Source organism: Pseudophryne corroboree, chromosome 7, assembly GCF_028390025.1.
Source record: "Pseudophryne corroboree isolate aPseCor3 chromosome 7, aPseCor3.hap2, whole genome shotgun sequence".
NCBI lineage: Eukaryota > Metazoa > Chordata > Amphibia > Anura > Myobatrachidae > Pseudophryne > Pseudophryne corroboree.
Window position 1 is genome coordinate 508,494,436 of NC_086450.1, and position 15,256 is coordinate 508,509,691.

The 15,256-nt window shown below is 49.2% G+C and overlaps 1 protein-coding gene across 2 annotated transcripts in view; it reads left to right on the plus strand.

Moving 5' to 3' along the window:
* Nucleotides 1-15,256, plus strand: part of ATXN2L (ataxin 2 like) — a 114,488-nt gene that overhangs the window by 26,506 nt on the left and 72,726 nt on the right. The window lies entirely within an intron of this gene.

Here is a 15,256-nt window from a genome sequence, read left to right on the forward strand (position 1 = left end):
GCGGTGATATAGTGATGATGGCAGTGACTGTAACACAGCGGTGATATAGTGATGATGGCAGTGACTGTAACACAGCTGTGATATAGTGATGATGGCAGTGACTGTAACACAGCTGTGATATAGTGATGATGGCAGTGACTGTAATGCAGCGGTGATATAGTGATGATGGCAGTGACTGTAACACAGCGGTGATATAGTGATGATGGCAGTGACTAACGCAGCGGTGATATAGTGATGATGGCAGTGACTGTAACGCAGCGGTGATATAGTGATGATGGCAGTGACTGTAACACAGCTGTGATATAGTGATGATGGCAGTGACTGTAACGCAGCTGTGATATAGTGATGATGGCAGTGACTGTAACGCAGCTGTGATATAGTGATGATGACAGAGACTGTAACACAGCGGTGATATAGTGATGATGGCAGTGACTGTAACACAGCGGTGATATAGTGATGATGGCAGTGACTGTAACACAGCGGTGATATAGTGATGATGGCAGTGACTGTAACACAGCTGTGATATAGTGATGATGGCAGTGACTGTAACGCAGCAGTGATATAGTGATGATGGCAGTGACTGTAACGCAGCTGTGATATAGTGATGATGGCAGTGACTGTAACGCAGCTGTGATATAGTGATGATGGCAGTGACTGTAACGCAGCTGTGATATAGTGATGATGGCAGAGACTGTAACACAGCTGTGATATAGTGATGATGGCAGTGACTGTAACACAGCGGTGATATAGTGATGATGGCAGTGACTGTAACGCAGCTGTGATATAGTGATGATGGCAGAGACTGTAACACAGCTGTGATATAGTGATGATGGCAGTGACTGTAACACAGCGGTGATATAGTGATGATGGCAGTGACTGTAACACAGCTGTGATATAGTGATGATGGCAGTGACTGTAACGCAGCTGTGATATAGTGATGATGGCAGCGACTAACGCAGCTGTGATATAGTGATGATGGCAGTGACAGTAACGCAGCGGTGATATAGTGATGATGGCAGTGACTGTAATACAGCTGTGATATAGTGATGATGGAAGTGACTGTAACGCAGCGGTGATATAGTGATGATGGCAGTGACAGTAACGGAGCAGTGATATAGTGATGATGGCAGTGACTGTAACACAGCTGTGATATAGTGATGATGGCAGTGACTGTAACACAGCTGTGATATAGTGATGATGGCAGTGACTGTAACATAGCTGTGATATAGTGATGATGGCAGTGACTGTAACACAGCGGTGATATAGTGATGATGGCAGTGACTGTAACACAGCGGTGATATAGTGATGATGGCAGTGACTGTAACACAGCGGTGATATAGTGATGATGGCAGTGACTGTAACGCAGCTGTGATATAGTGATGATGGCAGTGACTGTAACACAGCGGTGATATAGTAATGATGGCAGTGACAGTAACACAGCTGTGATATAGTGATGATGGCAGTGACTGTAACACAGCGGTGATATAGTGATGATGGCAGTGACAGTAACACAGCGGTGATATAGTGATGATGGCAGTGACTAACGTAGCTGTGATATAGTGCTGATGGCAGTGACTGTAACACAGCTGTGATATAGTGATGATGGCAGTGACTGTAACACAGCGGTGATATAGTGATGATGGCAGTGACTGTAACACAGCGGTGATATAGTGATGATGGCAGTGACTGTAACGCAGCTGTGATATAGTGATGATGGCAGTGACTGTAACACAGCTGTGATATAGTGATGATGGCAGTGACTGTAACACAGCTGTGATATAGTGATGATGGCAGCCACTAACACAGCTGTGATATAGTGATGATGGCAGTGACTGTAACACAGCTGTGATATAGTGATGATGGCAGTGACTGTAACACAGCGGTGATATAGTGATGATGGCAGTGACTGTAACACAGCTGTGATATAGTGATGATGGCAGTGACAGTAACGCAGCGGTGATATAGTGATGATGGCAGTGACTGTAACACAGCGGTGATATAGTGATGATGGCAGTGACTGTAACACAGCGGTGATATAGTGATGATGGCAGCGACTAACGCAGCTGTGATATAGTGATGATGGCAGTGACTGTGACGCAGCGGTGATATAGTGATGATGGCAGTGACAGTAACACAGCGGTGATATAGTGATGATGGCAGTGACAGTAACACAGCTGTGATATAGTGATGATGGCAGTGACTGTAACGCAGCTGTGATATAGTGATGATGGCAGTGACTGTAATGCAGCGGTGATATAGTGATGATGGCAGTGACTGTAACGCAGCTGTGATATAGTGATGATGGCAGTGACTGTAACGCAGCTGTGATATAGTGATGATGGCAGTGACTGTAATGCAGCGGTGATATAGTGATGATGGCAGTGACTGTAATGCAGCGGTGATATAGTGATGATGGCAGTGACTGTAACGCAGCGGTGATATAGTGATGATGGCAGTGACTGTAACGCAGCGGTGATATAGTGATGATAGCAGTGACTGTAACACAGCGGTGATATAGTGATGATTGCAGTGACTGTAACACAGCGGTGATATAGTGATGATGGCAGTGACTGTAACGCAGCTGTGATATAGTGATGATGGCAGTGACTGTAACACAGCTGTGATATAGTGATGATGGCAGTGACTGTAACACAGCTGTGATATAGTGATGATGGCAGTGACTGTAACACAGCTGTGATATAGTGATGATGGCAGTGACTGTAACACAGCTGTGATATAGTGATGATGGCAGTGACTGTAACACAGCTGTGATATAGTGATGATGGCAGTGACTGTAACACAGCTGTGATATAGTGATGATGGCAGTGACTGTAACACAGCTGTGATATAGTGATGATGGCAGTGACTGTAACACAGCTGTGATATAGTGATGATGGCAGTGACTGTAACACAGCTGTGATATAGTGATGATGGCAGTGACTGTAACGCAGCTGTGATATAGTGATGATGGCAGTGACTGTAACACAGCGGTGATATAGTGATGATGGCAGTGACTGTAACACAGCGGTGATATAGTGATGATGGCAGTGACTGTAACACAGCTGTGATATAGTGATGATGGCAGTGACAGTAACGCAGCGGTGATATAGTGATGATGGCAGCGACAGTAACACAGCTGTGATATAGTGATGATGGCAGTGACAGTAACACAGCTGTGATATAGTGATGATGGCAGTGACTGTAACACAGCTGTGATATAGTGATGATGGCAGTGACTGTAACACAGCGGTGATATAGTGATGATGGCAGTGACTGTAACACAGCGGTAATATAGTGATGATGGCAGTGACAGTAACACAGCTGTGATATAGTGGGTAAAGGAGGCAAAACTTTTTTTAGGTATATAAGCGAAAGGAGAAAAACAAAAGGCGGAATTATAAAACTAAAGACGGACACTGGGAGTCTTGTTAAAGGAGACAATTTAATAGCAGATCATCTTAATGATTATTTCTCTGACGTCCTAAGTGGATGCTGGGGACTCCGTCAGGACCATGGGGAATAGCGGCTCCGCAGGAGACGGGGCACAAAACTAAAGCTTTAGGATCAGGTGGTGTGTACTGGCTCCTCCCCCTATGACCCTCCTCCAAGCCTCAGTTAGGTTTTTGTGCCCGTCCGAGCAGGGTGCAATCTAGGTGGCTCTCTTAAGGAGCTGCTTAGAAAAAGTTTTTAGGTTTTTTTATTTTCAGTGAGTCCTGCTGGCAACAGGCTCACTGCATCGAGGGACTTAGGGGAGAGAAGTTCAACTCACCTGCGTGCAGGATGGATTGGCTTCTTAGGCTACTGGACACCATTAGCTCCAGAGGGAGTCGGAACACAGGTCTCACCCTGGGGTTCGTCCCGGAGCCGCGCCGCCGACCCCCCTTGCAGATGCTGAAGATTGAAGGTCCAGAAACCGGCGGCAGAAGGCTCTTCAGTCTTCTTGAAGGTAGCGCACAGCACTGCAGCTTTGCGCCATTGTTTGTCACACACTTCTCACCAACGGTCACGGAGGGTGCAGGGCGCTGCTGGGGGCGCCTTGGGCAGCAATGTAAATACCTTTTTATGGCTAAAAAATACATCACATATAGCCCTTGAGGCTATATGGATGTATTTAACCCCTGCCAGATATTACAAACTACGGGAGAAAAGCCCGCCGGAATAGGGGGCGGGGCTTATTCTCCTCAGCACACAGCGCCATTTTCCTGCTCAGCTCCGCTGTGAGGAAGGCTCCCAGGACTCTCCCCTGCACTGCACTACAGAAACAGGGTAAAACAGAGAGGGGGGCCACTTTTTTGGCGATATTTTATATATTTAAGCTGCTATAAGGATACAACACTTATATAAGGTTGTTCCCATATATATTATAGCGCTTGGGTGTGTGCTGGCAAACTCTCCCTCTGTCTCCCCAAAGGGCTAGTGGGGTCCTGTCTTCGATAAGAGCATTCCCTGTGTGTCTGCTGTGTGTCGGTACGTGTGTGTCGACATGTATGAGGACGATGTTGGTGTGGAGGCAGAGCAATTGCCGGTAATGGTGATGTCACCCCCCAGGGAGTCGACACCGGAATGGATGGCTTTGTTTATGGAATTACGTGATAATGTCAGCACATTACAAAAATCAGTTGACGACATGAGACGGCCGTCAAACCAGTTAGTACCTGCCCAGGCGTCTAAGACACCGTCAGGGGCTGTAAAACGCCCTTTACCTCAGTCGGTCGACACAGACCCAGACACGGACACTGAATCTAGTGTCGACGGTGAAGAAACAAACGTATTTTCCAGTAGGGCCACGCGTTATATGATCACGGCAATGAAGGAGGCTTTGCATATCTCTGATACTACAAGTACCACAAAAAGGGGTATTATGTGGGGGGTGAAAAAACTACCTGTAGTTTTTCCTGAATCAGAGGAATTGAATGATGTATGTGATGAAGCGTGGGTTAACCCAGATAGAAAAGTGCTAATTTCAAAAAAGTTATTGGCATTATACCCTTTCCCGCCAGAGGTTAGGGCGCGCTGGGAAACACCCCCTAAGGTGGATAAGGCGCTCACACGCTTATCAAAACAAGTGGCGTTACCGTCTCCTGATACGGCCGCCCTCAAGGATCCAGCTGATAGGAGGCTGGAAACTACCCTAAAGAGTATATACACACATACTGGTGTTATACTGCGACCAGCCATCGCCTCTGCATGGATGTGCAGTGCTGGGGTGGTTTGGTCGGATTACCTGACTGAAAATATTGATACCCTGGACAGGGACAGTATTTTATTGACTATAGAGCAATTAAAGGATGCTTTTCTTTATATGCGAGATGCTCAGAGGGATATTTGCACTCTGGCATCGAGAGTAAGTGCGATGTCCATATCTGCCAGAAGAAGTTTATGGACGCGACAGTGGTCAGGTGATGCGGATTCCAAACGACATATGGAAGTATTGCCGTATAAAGGGGAGGAATTATTTGGCGTCGGTCTATCGGATCTGGTGGCCACGGCAACTGCCGGAAAATCCACCTTTTTACCTCAGACCCCCTCCCAACAGAAAAAGACACCGTCTTTTCAGCCGCAGTCCTTTCGGTCCTATAAGAACAAGAGGGCAAAAGGACAGTCATATCTGCCCCGGGGCAGAGGAAGGGGTAAGAGAGGGCAGCAAGCAGCTCCTTCCCAGGAACAGAAGCCCTCCCAGGGTTCTGCAAAGCCCTCAGCATGACGCTGGGGCTTTACAAGCGGACTCAGGAGCGGTGGGGGGTCGACTCAGGAGTTTCAGCGCGCAGTGGGCTTACTCACAGGTGGACCCCTGGATTCTGCAGGTAGTATCTCAGGGTTACAGGTTGGAATTCGAGAAGTCTCCCCCTCGCCGGTTCCTAAAGTCTGCTCTGCCAACGTCTCCCTCAGACAGGGCGACGGTATTGGAAGCCATTCACAAGCTGTTTTCTCAGCAGGTGATAGTCAAGGTACCCCTCCTACAACAGGGAAAGGGGTATTACTCCACGCTATTTGTGGTACCGAAGCCAGACGGCTCGGTAAGACCTATTCTAAATCTGAAATCTTTGAACCTGTACATACAAAAATTCAAGTTCAAGATGGAATCACTCAGAGCAGTGATAGCGAATCTGGAAGAAGGGGACTTTATGGTGTCCCTGGACATAAAGGATGCTTACCTGCATGTCCCAATTTGCCCTTCACATCAAGGGTACCTCAGGTTCGTGGTGCAAAACTGTCATTATCAGTTTCAGACGCTGCCGTTTGGATTGTCCACGGCACCTCGGGTCTTTACCAAGGTAATGGCCGAAATGATGATTCTTCTGCGAAGAAGAGGCGTATTAATTATCCCTTACTTGGACGATCTCCTGATAAGGGCAAGGTCCAGAGAACAGCTGGAGGACGGAGTAGCACTAACCCAAGTAGTGCTGCAACAACACGGGTGGATTCTGAATTTTCCAAAATCTCAGTTGACCCCGACAACACGTCTGCTGTTCCTGGGAATGATTCTGGACACGGTTCAGAAAAAGGTGTTTCTTCCGGAGGAGAAAGCCAAGGAGTTATCCGAACTTGTCAGGAACCTCCTAAAACCAGGAAAAGTGTCTGTGCATCAATGCACAAGAGTCCTGGGAAAAATGGTGGCTTCTTACGAAGCGATTCCATTCGGCAGATTCCACGCACGAACTTTTCAGTGGGATCTGCTGGACAAATGGTCCGGATCGCATCTGCAGATGCATCAGCGGATAACCTTATCGCCACGGACAAGGGTGTCTCTTCTGTGGTGGTTGCAGAGTGCTCATCTGTTAGAGGGCCGCAGATTCGGCATACAGGACTGGGTCCTGGTGACCACGGATGCCAGTCTGAGAGGCTGGGGAGCGGTCACACAGGGAAGAAACTTCCAGGGAGTATGGTCAAGCCTGGAGATGTCTCTTCATATAAATATACTGGAGCTAAGAGCAATTTACAATGCTCTAAGCCTGACAAAACCCCTGCTTCAGGGTCAGCCGGTGTTGATCCAGTCGGACAACATCACGGCAGTCGCCCACGTAAACAGACAGGGCGGCACAAGAAGCAGGAGAGCAATGGCAGAAGCTGCAAGGATTCTTCGCTGGGCGGAAGATCATGTGATAGCACTGTCAGCAGTGTTCATTCCGGGAGTAGACAACTGGGAAGCAGACTTCCTCAGCAGACACGATCTACACCCGGGAGAGTGGGGACTTCATCCAGAAGTCTTCCACATGATTGTGAACCGTTGGGAAAAACCAAAGGTGGATATGATGGCGTCTCGCCTCAACAAAAAACTGGACAGGTATTGCGCCAGGTCAAGAGACCCTCAGGCAATAGCTGTGGACGCTCTGGTAACACCGTGGGTGTACCAGTCAGTGTATGTGTTTCCTCCTCTGCCTCTCATACCCAAAGTACTGAGAATTATACGGCAAAGGGGAGTAAGAACGATACTCGTGGCTCCGGATTGGCCAAGAAGAACTTGGTACCCGGAACTTCAGGAGATGCTCACGGAAAATCCGTGGCCTCTACCTCTAAGACGGGACCTGATTCAGCAGGGACCGTGTCTATTCCAAGACTTACCGCGGCTGCGTTTGACGGCATGGCGGTTGAACGCCGAATTCTAAAGGAAAAAGGCATTCCAGAAGAGGTCATTCCTACACTGGTTAAAGCCAGGAAGGAGGTGACTGCACAACATTATCACCGCATTTGGAGAAAATATGTTGCGTGGTGTGAGGCCAGGAAGGCCCCCACGGAGGAATTTCAACTGGGTCGATTCCTACATTTCCTGCAAACAGGATTGTCTATGGGCCTCAAATTGGGGTCCATTAAGGTTCAAATTTCGGCCCTGTCGATTTTCTTCCAGAAAGAATTGGCTTCAGTTCCTGAAGTCCAGACTTTTGTAAAAGGAGTACTACATATACAGCCCCCGGTTGTGCCCCCAGTGGCTCCGTGGGACCTGAATGTAGTTTTGGATTTTCTCAAATCCCATTGGTTTGAGCCACTCAAATCGGTGGATTTGAAATATCTTACATGGAAAGTAACCATGCTACTGGCCCTGGCTTCAGCCAGGAGAGTATCAGAATTGGCGGCTTTATCGTATAAGAGCCCATATCTGATTTTCCATTCGGACAGGGCAGAACTGCGGACGCGTCCTCAGTTTCTGCCTAAGGTGGTGTCAGCGTTTCACCTGAACCAGCCTATTGTGGTGCCTGCGGCTACTAGCGATTTGGAAGATTCCAAGTTGCTGGACGTTGTCAGGGCATTGAAAATATACATTTCAAGGACGGCTGGAGTCAGAAAATCTGACTCGCTGTTTATACTGTATGCACCCAACAAGCTGGGTGCTCCTGCTTCTAAGCAGACGATTGCTCGTTGGATTTGTAGCACAATTCAACTTGCACATTCTGTGGCAGGCCTGCCACAGCCTAAATCTGTCAAGGCCCATTCCACAAGGAAGGTGGGCTCATCCTGGGCGGCTGCCCGAGGGGTCTCGGCATTACAACTCTGCCGAGCAGCTACGTGGTCGGGGGAGAACACGTTTGTAAAATTCTACAAATTTGATACCCTGGCTAAAGAGGACCTGGAGTTCTCTCATTCGGTGCTGCAGAGTCATCCGCACTCTCCCGCCCGTTTGGGAGCTTTGGTATAATCCCCATGGTCCTGACGGAGTCCCCAGCATCCACTTAGGACGTCAGAGAAAATAAGATTTTACTTACCGATAAATCTATTTCTCGTAGTCTGTAGTGGATGCTGGGCGCCCATCCCAAGTGCGGATTGTCTGCAATACTTGTACATAGTTATTGTTACAAAAAAATCGGGTTATTTGTTGTGAGCCGTCTGTTCAGAGGCTCCTACGTTTGTCATACTGTTAACTGGGTTTAGATCACAAGTTATACGGTGTGATTGGTGTGGCTGGTATGAGTCTTACCCGGGATTCAAAATCCTTCCTTATTGTGTACGCTCGTCCGGGCACAGTATCCTAACTGAGGCTTGGAGGAGGGTCATAGGGGGAGGAGCCAGTACACACCACCTGATCCTAAAGCTTTAGTTTTGTGCCCTGTCTCCTGCGGAGCCGCTATTCCCCATGGTCCTGACGGAGTCCCCAGCATCCACTACGGACTACGAGAAATAGATTTATCGGTAAGTAAAATCTTATTTTCTCTGACGTCCTAGTGGATGCTGGGAACTCCGTAAGGACCATGGGGAATAGCGGCTCCGCAGGAGACTGGGCACAAAAGTAAAAGCTTTAGGACTACCTGGTGTGCACTGGCTCCTCCCCCTATGACCCTCCTCCAAGCCTCAGTTAGATTTTTGTGCCCGAACGAGAAGGGTGCACACTAGGTGGCTCTCCTGAGCTGCTTAGTGAAAAAGTTTAAGTATAGGTTTTTTATTTTCAGTGAGTCCTGCTGGCAACAGGTTCACTGCACCGAGGGACTAAGGGGAGAAGAAGCGAACTCACCTGCGTGCAGAGTGGATTGGGCTTCTTAGGCTACTGGACATTAGCTCCAGAGGGACGATCACAGGCCCAGCCATGGATGGGTCCCAGAGCCGCGCCGCCGGCCCCCTTACAGAGCCAGAAGACAGAAGAGGTCCGGGAAATCGGCGGCAGAAGACGTCCTGTCTTCAATAAGGTAGCGCACAGCACCGCAGCTGTGCGCCATTGCTCTCAGCACACTTCACACTCCGGTCACTGAGGGTGCAGGGCGCTGGGGGGGGGGCGCCCTGAGATGCAATAAAAACACCTTAGATGGCGAAAAATACATCACATATAGCTCCTGGGCTATATGGATGCATTTAACCCCTGCCAGTTTTCCTTAAAAAAGCGGGAGAAAGGCCGCCGAGAAGGGGGCGGAGCCTATCTCCTCAGCACACAAGCGCCATTTTCCCTCACAGCTCCGCTGGAAGGACGTCTCCCTGACTCTCCCCTGCAGTCCTGCACTACAGAAACAGGGTAAAACAAGAGAGGGGGGGCACTAATTTGGCAGATTAATCAATACAGCAGCTATATAAGGGAAAAACACTTATATAAGGTTATCCCTGTATATATATAGCGCTCTGGTGTGTGCTGGCAAACTCTCCCTCTGTCTCCCCAAAGGGCTAGTGGGGTCCTGTCCTCTATCAGAGCATTCCCTGTGTGTGTGCTGTGTGTCGGTACGTTTGTGTCGACATGTATGAGGAGGAAAATGGTATGGAGGCGGAGCAATTGCCTGTAATAGTGATGTCACCCCCTAGGGAGTCGACACCTGACTGGATGGTCTTATGGAAGCAGACCCAGACACGGACACTGACTCCAGTGTCGACGGTGAGGAAACAAACGTGATTTCCAGTAGGGCCACACGTTACATGATCACGGCAATGAAGGAGGTTTTGAACATTTCTGATACTACAAGTACCACAAAAAAGGGTATTATGTGGGGTGTGAAAAAACTACCCGTAGTTTTTCCTGAATCAGATGAATTAAATGAGGTGTGTGATGAAGCGTGGGTTTCCCCCGATAAAAAACTGCTAATTTCTAAAAAATTATTGGCATTATACCCTTTCCCGCCAGAGGTTAGGGCGCGTTGGGAAACACCCCCTAGGGTAGATAAGGCGCTCACACGCTTATCAAAACAAGTGGCGTTACCGTCTCCTGATACGGCCGCCCTCAAGGAGCCAGCTGATAGGAAGCTGGAAAATATCCTAAAAAGTATATACACACATACTGGTGTTATACTGCGACCAGCAATCGCCTCAGCCTGGATGTGCAGTGCTGGGGTGGCTTGGTCGGATTCCCTGACTGAAAATATTGATACCCTGGACAGGGACAGTATATTATTGACTATAGAGCATTTAAAGGATGCATTTCTATATATGCGAGATGCACAGAGGGATATTTGCACTCTGGCATCAAGAGTAAGTGCGCTGTCCATTTCTCTGACGTCCTAGTGGATGCTGGGACTCCGTCAGGACCATGGGGATTAGCGGCTCCGCAGGAGACAGGGCACAAAAATAAAAGCTTTAGGACTAGGTGGTGTGCACTGGCTCCTCCCCCTATGACCCTCCTCCAAGCCTCAGTTAGGTTTTTGTGCCCGTCCGAGCAGGGTGCAATCTAGGTGGCTCTCCTAAAGAGCTGCTTAGAAAAAGTTATTAGGTTTTTTATTTTCAGTGAGTCCTGCTGGCAACAGGCTCTCTGCAACGAGGGACTTAGGGGAGAAGAAGTGAACTCACCTGCGTGCAGGATGGATTGGCTTCTTAGGCTACTGGACACCATTAGCTCCAGAGGGATCGAACACAGGCCCAGCCATGGAGTCCGGTCCCGTAGCCGCGCCGCGGACCCCCTTGCAGATGCCGAAAAGTGAAGAGGTCCAGAAACCGGCGGCAGAAGACTTTTCAGTCTTCATGAGGTAGCGCACAGCACTGCAGCTGTGCGCCATTGTTGTCAGCACACTTCACACCAGCGGTCACTGAGGGTGCAGGGCGCTGGGGGGGGGCGCCCTGGGCAGCAATGATAATACCTTGTTCTGGCTAAAAATACATCACATATAGCCCCTGGGGCTTTATAGATGTATTTAACCCCTGCCAGGTCTCACAAACACCGGGAGAAGAGCCCGCCGAAATAGGGGGCGGGGCCTATCTCCTCAGCACACAGCGCCATTTTCCTGCACAGCTCCGCTGCGAGGAAGGCTCCCAGGACTCTCCCCTGCACTGCACTACAGAAACAGGGTAAAAAAACAGAGAGGGGGGGCACTTTTTTGGCGATATTGATATATTAAGCTGCTATAAAGGAAACAACACTTCTGTAGGGTTGTTCCTATATATTTATAGCGCTTGGGTGTGTGCTGGCAAACTCTCCCTCTGTCTCCCCAAAGGGCTAGTGGGGTCCTGTCTTCGATAAGAGCATTCCCTGTGTGTCTGTACGTGTGTGTCGACATGTATGAGGACGATGTTGGTGTGGAGGCGGAGCAATTGCCGGTAATGGTGATGTCACCCCCTAGGGAGTCGACACCGGAATGGATGGCTTTGTTTATAGAATTACGTGATAATGTCAGCACGTTACAAAAATCAGTTGACGACATGAGACGGCCGGCAAACCAGTTAGTACCTGTCCAGGCGTCTCAGACACCGTCAGGGGCTGTAAAACGCCCTTTACCTCAGTCGGTCGACACAGACCCAGACACGGACACCGAATCTAGTGTCGACGGTGAAGAAACAAACGTATTTTCCAGTAGGGCCACACGTTATATGATCACGGCAATGAAGGAGGCTTTGCATATCTCTGATACTGCAAGTACCACAAAAAGGGGTATTATGTGGGGTCTGAAAAAACTACCTGTAGTTTTTCCTGAATCAGAGGAATTGAATGAAGTGTGTGATGAAGCGTGGGTTAACCCCGATAGAAAACTGCTAATTTCAAAGAAGTTATTGGCATTATATCCTTTCCCGCCAGAGGTTAGGGCGCGCTGGGAAACACCCCCTAGGGTGGATAAGGCACTCACACGCTTATCAAAACAAGTGGCGTTACCGTCTCCTGAAACGGCCGCCCTCAAGGATCCAGCTGATAGGAGGCTGGAAACTACCCTGAAAAGTATATACACTCATACTGGTGTTATACTGCGACCAGCCATCGCCTCTGCATGGATGTGCAGTGCTGGGGTGGTTTGGTCGGATTCCCTGACTGAAAATATTGATACCCTGGATAGGGACAGTATTTTATTGACTATAGAGCAATTAAAGGATGCTTTTCTTTATATGCGAGATGCTCAGAGGGATATTTGCACTCTGGCATCGAGAGTAAGTGCGATGTCCATATCTGCCAGAAGAAGTTTATGGACGCGACAGTGGTCAGGTGATGCGGATTCCAAACGGCATATGGAAGTATTGCCGTATAAAGGGGAGGAATTATTTGGGGTCGGTCTATCGGATTTGGTGGCCACGGCAACAGCCGGGAAATCCACCTTTTTACCTCGGGTCCCCTCCCAACAGAAAAAGACACCGTCTTTTCAGTCGCAGTCCTTTCGTTCCTATAAGAACAAGCGGGCAAAAGGACAGTCATATCTGCCCCGAGGCAAAGGAAAGGGTAAGAGAGTGCACCAAGCAGCTCCCTCCCAGGAGCAGAAGCCCTCCCCGGCTTCTGCAAAGCCCTCAGCATGACGTTGGGGCTTTACAAGCGGACTCAGGGGCGGTGGGGGGTCGACTCAAGAATTTCAGCGCACAGTGGGCTCACTCACAGGTGGACCCCTGGATCCTGCAGGTAGTATCTCAGGGTTACAGGTTGGAATTCGAGAAGTCTCCCCCTCGCCGGTTCCTAAAGTCTGCTCTGCAAACGTCTCCCTCAGACAGGGCGACGGTATTGGAAGCCATTCACAAGCTGTATTCTCAGCAGGTGATAGTCAAGGTACCCCTCCTACAACAGGGAAAGGGGTATTATTCCACACTATTTGTGGTACCGAAGCCGGACGGCTCGGTAAGACCTATTCTAAATCTGAAATCTTTGAACCTGTACATACAAAAATTCAAGTTCAAGATGGAGTCACTCAGAGCAGTGATAGCGAATCTGGAAGAAGGGGACTTTATGGTGTCCCTGGACATCAAGGATGCTTACCTGCATGTCCCAATTTGCCCTTCACATCAAGGGTACCTCAGGTTCGTGGTGCAAAACTGTCATTATCAGTTTCAGACGCTGCCGTTTGGATTGTCCACGGCACCTCGGGTCTTTACCAAGGTAATGGCCGAAATGATGTTTCTTCTGCGAAGAAAAGGCGTATTAATTATCCCTTACTTGGACGATCTCCTGATAAGGGCAAGGTCCAGAGAACAGCTGGGGGACGTAGTAGCACTAACCCAAGTAGTGCTGCAACAGCACGGGTGGATTCTGAATTTTCCAAAATCTCAATTGACCCCGATGACACGTCTGCTGTTCCTGGGAATGATTCTGGACACGGTTCAGAAAAAGGTGTTTCTTCCGGAGGAGAAAGCCAGGGAGTTATCCGAACTTGTCAGGAACCTCCTAAAACCAGGAAAAGTGTCTGTGCATCAATGCACAAGAGTCCTGGGAAAAATGGTGGCTTCTTACGAAGCGATTCCATTCGGCAGATTCCACGCACAAACTTTTCAGTGGGATCTGCTGGACAAATGGTCCGGATCGCATCTGCAGATGCATCAGCGGATAACTTTGTCTCCACGGACAAGGGTGTCTCTTCTGTGGTGGTTGCAGAGTGCTCATCTGTTAGAGGGCCGCAGATTCGGCATACAGGACTGGGTCCTGGTGACCACGGATGCCAGTCTGAGAGGCTGGGGAGCGGTCACACAGGGAAGAAACTTCCAGGGAGTGTGGTCAAGCCTGGAGATGTCTCTTCACATAAATATACTGGAGCTAAGGGCAATTTACAATGCTCTAAGCCTGGCAAAACCCCTGCTTCAGGGTCAGCCGGTGTTGATCCAGTCGGACAACATCACGGCAGTCGCCCACGTAAACAGACAGGGCGGCACAAGAAGCAGGAGGGCAATGGCAGAAGCTGCAAGGATTCTTCGCTGGGCGGAAGATCATGTGATAGCACTGTCAGCAGTGTTCATTCCGGGAGTGGACAACTGGGAAGCGGACTTCCTCAGCAGACACGATCTACACCCGGGAGAGTGGGGACTTAATCCAGAAGTCTTCCACATGATTGTGAACCGTTGGGAAAAACCAAAGGTGGATATGATGGCGTCCCGCCTCAACAAAAAACTGGACAGGTATTGCGCCAGGTCAAGAGACCCTCAGGCAATAGCTGTGGACGCTCTGGTAACACCGTGGGTGTTCCAGTCAGTGTATGTGTTTCCTCCTCTGCCTCTCATACCAAAAGTACTGAGAATTATACGGCAAAGGGGAGTAAGAACGATTCTCGTGGCTCCGGATTGGCCAAGAAGAACTTGGTACCCGGAACTTCAGGAGATGCTCACGGAAGATCCGTGGCCTCTACCTCTAAGACGGGACCTGCTTCAGCAGGGACCGTGTCTATTCCAAGACTTACCGCGGCTGCGTTTGACGGCATGGCGGTTGAACGCCGAATTCTAAGGGAAAAAGGCATTCCGGAAGAGGTCATCCCTACCCTGGTAAAAGCCAGGAAGTAGGTGACTGCACAACATTATCACCGCATTTGGAGAAAATATGTTGCGTGGTGTGAGGCCAGGAAGGCCCCGACGGAGGAATTTCAACTGGGTCGATTCCTACATTTCCTGCAAACAGGATTGTCTATGGGCCTCAAATTAGGGTCCATTAAGGTTCAAATTTCGGCCCTGTCGATTTTCTTCCAGA